We start from the raw sequence: 5527 nt of genomic DNA, 5'->3' as shown, positions 1-5527 counted from the left end.
ATGCTCAATACTGATTGGTGGCGAAGCTTCTTTTGCTAGTATGCCTTCAGTAGCCTTTTTTTCACTGTGCTTCTTTTCCTCTTGTGTCGGTGCCTGTGCCTGTTGATCCTGACCCGCTTCTTCAGCTGGCTGCTTCTCACTTGGTCCCTCATAATTCTTCCCACTTCTTAACGTGATTTCCTTGCAATTCTCTTTTGGATTCACTTCAGTGGTACTAGGCAAGTTACCTTGGGCACGATTAGCCATGAGAGTAGCCAATTGTCCCATTTGGGTCTCCAAATTTTTAATAGAAGACCGAGTTTCAGCCATGAATTGGTTTAACACATCTGACTGAGCATTAGAATTTCCACCAGAATTTTGTTGTTGCTGATGATGAGTGGGTGGTTGGGGTTGTTGCTGCTGCCTAAATCTTGGCTGAAAGAACCCCTGTGGCGGTTGTTGGAATGACTGTTGTTGGTTTGAAGATTGGCCTTGCTGATCATTCTTCCAAGAAAAGTTGGGATGATTCCTCCACCCTTGATTAAAGGAATTGGAGTAAGGGTTATTGTTGCTCTGTCGAGGAAAATTCCCAATAGCCTGAGCTTGCTCCATAGGCATGTTGTTTACATCAGCATACTGACAATGTTCATAGGCATGAGGGCCCCCACATATTTCACACAAAGCCTGGGCCTATTGCACTGGTGCTGTTATCACATTGCCTTGCAATTGCTTAGTCAAGGCCTCAACTTGAGCGGTCAATTTCGAAATTGCATCCACTTCATACATACCGGCCACTTTCCTTGAAGAACTTCTTTCACTTGGCCACTGCTGATTATTCATGGCCATTTCTTCCAACAAGTCATATGCCTCATTGGCGCTTTTTCTCATAAACGCACCACCAGCTGCTGCATCAATGAGTGTGTGAGTAGTACCACACAACCCATTATAAAAATTATGTACTAGCATCCATTTCTCTATTCCGTGATGCGGGCACTTTCTTATCAATTCTTTGAATCTCTCCCAAGCTTCATAGAGAGACTCATTATCCAACTGAGAAAAATTATTGATCTCTCCTCTTAACTTAGCTGCTTTAGCTGGAGGGAAAAACTTGGAGAGGAACTTCAGTGCTAGATCATTCCATGTATTGATTGAGTTAGGCGGCAAAAATACCAACCAACTCTTAGCTCACTCCCTCAGAGAAAATGGGAACAATCTCAGTCTGATAGCATCATCACTAACTCCATTCATCTTAAATGTCTGACAGAGCTCCATGAAGTTAGATAGATGCATGTTTGGGTCTTCAGTGGGTAGTCCCCCAAACTGGACTGTGGATTGAACCATCTGAAGTATGGCTGGCTTTATTTCAAAATTGTTTGCATCTATGGTGGGTGGTCTTATACAAGACTGGACCCCTGTCATTGTTGGCAACACATAGTCCCTCAGGCTACGGTCGGGTGGATTCTGACCATTAGCTGGGTCTTTTATGGCACCCCCATTATTACCGTAGTTGGCCATAACTTCCTCTTGCTCAATCCTGTGTACAACTCTTTCCAACCTTTTGTTTTTTCTGTTTTGTCGGCAAGTCTTCTTTATCTCAGGATCAACAGGCACTCTTGCAGCTGGTCCTTGACGTCGCATAAACCAATGGTACCTGAGATGAGATAAGAAGAATTTGACACAAACAAGTTAGCAAAAAGTGAAAAGAAAACCAAATTAGAATTTAATCCAATTAACGTAATATTAACAAAACAATTCCCCGGCAACGACGCCAAAAACTTGTTGCTTAATTTTAATACACGCAAGTGCACGTATCATACAAGTAGTACTCACACAGGTGAGGTCGAACCCAAGGGAATTGCAGCCAAGTACTAACCAAATTGGATTTATATTTCTATTTGGCGACAATAAAAATTACTTTTTAAATTAAATTGCAGAAAACACAACAAGCAAAATCAACAAATAAGAAATTAAGGGTTTAACAATGGATGTGAAGACAGGGATATGATTTCAATTGCTTCGATTACCCAATTGTTAACACTAGTTAACTATTCTTCTTCTTTCAATGAGATGACAGATTATAAAATCACCTAAACTCTTTTCAGATCATTTAGGTTCTAAATTGCATTGTCAACTATTGCATTTCTGAGATAGCACAACAAACAATTCGCATTAAGTAATAATCTACAAGTCACATAAGCTATGCGAATACTTTCGTTTCGCATCAAAACCTATGTTCATTCATTTAGAGCATTCCTAATATTCACTTTTCAGATTTCACATTAGGATCATGAATCATGCTTAAGGTGATCAATCTCAAGCATACATTAAGCACAAAAATGAACAAATCTCATAAACAAGCAAGAAGAAATAATCAAATAGCATTAACCATGGGATGATCTCAGTCAATATCCATCAAATACCTAATAGGAGTTTAGCTCATAATCTCAATATTCATATCCATAATCAAACTGAACATAAACAATAACATAGGAAATCAAAGAAAAAGAGAATGAAACTAGATGGGGAATTATCACAGATCGCCCACGCTTGCTCCAAGGTTCGTCTTCTCTTGTTTTTCCTCTCTTTTTGTCTGTCTCTCCTGTCAAAATCGCGATCCCCTTTTCAGAATGAAGACCTCATTCTATATCCTCCCAAAATGACAAAATTGCCCTTAAAAATTCTGAGGTGTACGGACTCCAGCGCCGCGACGCCAATTCCTGCGCCGCGGCCCTACTCGGCAAATGCTAAATCTCGAGTTTCTGGAAAGGGGCTCGCCGCGGCTCTAATACGCAAGAGCGTCGCGGCGCCAATTCTTGCGCCGCGGCCCTAATTAAAATTTCAGCACAATCCACTCCAAATGCTTGATTTCTACACAATCCACTCCAAATGCCCAAAACATAAGCTTAACCTGAAATCAAGCAAAAACAAGCATAATTCCGCTCCAAAAACACAAGAATCATTAAAAAGACACTGATAAAGACACTTAAAAAGATAGGCTAAAATTAACCTAACACCTCCTGAAATCCTTCCTGGCTGCACTATCACACCATTTCTTAATCTCTGCACTCTCAGCTGTGAGTGCCTTCTCCACCACCTGTGCATAAGTAGTAACTCCTACCACAGTGGTGATACGCACATCTCGGGCTAACCTGGGCTGTATCCCCTGCAAGAATCTCTCTCTCCTGGTCCCATCAGTGGGCACCAATTCCTTGGCAAACTTTGCCAAGCGATCGAACTTCAAGGCGTACTTAGTGACTGATAAGTTCCACTGAAGTAGCCTAATAAATTCCTCAGCTTTAGCTACCCTGATAGCATCATTATAGTATTTCTCATTGAACAAAGTATGAAACTTTTCCCAACTCAGGGAATTTACATTCTTGGTATGGGTAATCACTTCCCACCAAATCCGGGCATCCTCCCGAAACATATAGGTAGCACAGGCCACCCTCTCATTACCAGATACCCTCATAAAGTCAAGGATAGTGGTAATCATGCTCACCCATTGTTCAACCTTGGCAGGATCTGCACTGCCCTCAAATACTAGAGGTTGTTGTTTCCTGAACCTTTCATACAAAGGCTCCCATTTATTCCCAACCTCAGGCTGCTGCCCAGCTACTGGCACCGACACAGGAGGTGCCTCTAATACACTGTCCATTGAAGGCCCTTACTGTTGCTTCAAGAGACGAAGCTCTTCCCCCTGTTTCAATAAAGTAGCCTGCAGATCACTGACTATCTGCTGCCAGTTAACAGGAGCTGGCTGTGGAATCCGAGACTGGTCATTTTCCTGACCCTGACTATTATTATTATTCTGGCCCTGATCACTCTGGCTAGCTGATGTGTCTATCTGTCCCGGGTTCATAATTCTGTCACTGATACCTTGCTAAAATAATGATCAATACGGCCAGTCAGGTAGTAATAACTAAACCTCTTGCCGCCTTACGGTCCAAGAACAAGCAGACAATTATCACATTCCACAGTCATACAGATATACAAGCAGATACATGTTTATAACATTTAACACTTGGCATGTATCACATAAGGGTTCATAACCAATCATACTTATAAGTATGTTCCAGCAATTCCCAGTATTAATAAGCACACAGTTGCTGAGGATATAATATTTCAGGGCACGGGTTTAACATAGTGCTTCATGCATACAGGTAAAGCATATATGCTGTATTTAAGAAGTCACGCGTATAACTACATAAATAGTTACCAAACCATGAGTCGAGCTTGACTTCAGTGATGTGTGTACATGCCCAGCCAGTCTACAGGAACCTTAACCTTGGCATTGCTCTCATACCAAGTTGTAACGCCCTGGTTACCCCAGAACAGTTACGGTGAACGGTGGACCAGAAATTTGACCTGCTACCCAAGTCCTTTTGTAAAAAATGTGCTCTAAGTGTAATTATCAGGTTAAGGTGGAAAACTAATAAAAAGGAAATGGATATTTTCATTACAAACTGCTCTGCAGAGCTAATCAAAACATTTACAAGTTGTTCTCGGTACAAAATGGTCATTACAGTTTTAAATTTACAATCATGCCGACCTAAGTGACAAAAATCGGGTAAACCCCCTAGTTCCTCTGAGAACGCCTTGGCCGTGGTAGTCAAGCGGCCGCATATGTACACATCACCACCTAAGCTCTCCACTCAAGGCTGGGTGAGCTTTTCTTTCCCTTTACCTGCACCACATAACACCCATGAGCCAAGGCCCAGCAAGAAAACACAATAAAGCATGATATAATATCAACAATGATCGTAATAATCATCCAGGACTATCAGTCCCAACAAATAGGTGACTATCGCAAGAGTCACTAATACAGGGATAGCACCCTCCAGCCATGTGACGATAGGGTCACCAGGGCTTAACAGATAAGTGAGCCTTTCATAAGTTTGAATAGGATAGGTGTATGGTGAATGGTCACCAACATAACCTCCCTCATGACCATAGTGTCATAGCCTTGGAACAGTGTTCCCTAGCCATGTGACAAACAGTCACCGGGGCCATATGCCCTGGCTCTGAATAACTGGTCTTAGACCAGACAAACGCTTATAAGTTCATCGACCTTAGGGTCAGTTCAACGTTAATACCCCATATGAGTCATTCTTGCTGATATCGATTAGATCTAATCTTCATTTGGCTCGACGTTCATGACGCTATGCCATTTCTGACTCTTTAGGTCAGTGTCCTTGACTAATCAGTACATATACAAGTATTCAACATTTGCTAGCATTTAATAAGCAATCCATGTCCACATTTATCAATCAACATGCCTCAACAATAATCATGCATGTCATATATACACAGGGTGCAGTTTTTCTTACCTCTGGTTCGAGTGAAAATTAATATAAGTACGACCCCTAAGAACGATCAATCTTTTGGTCCTTTAGCGGTTACCAGGTCATAACCAATTATGGGATTCCATCAATAAAAATGATAACAAAGGGTTCCCAAATCAAAACCTAGCCTCCGAGACATCGAATCCTACTAAACCGGGTAGTAGGATCGATCCCGAGGCCTAAGGCTTGAATCCCCAAGCTAAAAA

The 5527-nt window shown here is 41.7% G+C and overlaps 1 non-coding gene across 1 annotated transcript; it reads left to right on the top strand.

The window, feature by feature from the left end:
- Nucleotides 1-955: 955 nt before the first annotated feature.
- LOC133807700 (small nucleolar RNA R71) lies at nt 956-1062 on the top strand. The gene has a single exon (XR_009879599.1). It is a non-coding gene; the product is annotated as a small nucleolar RNA R71 (small nucleolar RNA).
- The last annotated feature ends 4465 nt before the right edge of the window (nt 1063-5527 follow it).

Source organism: Humulus lupulus, chromosome X (assembly GCF_963169125.1).
Source record: "Humulus lupulus chromosome X, drHumLupu1.1, whole genome shotgun sequence".
NCBI lineage: Eukaryota > Viridiplantae > Streptophyta > Magnoliopsida > Rosales > Cannabaceae > Humulus > Humulus lupulus.
The sequence above is the reverse complement of the archived record's forward strand: the minus strand, read 5'-3'. Positions and strand labels throughout refer to the sequence as shown.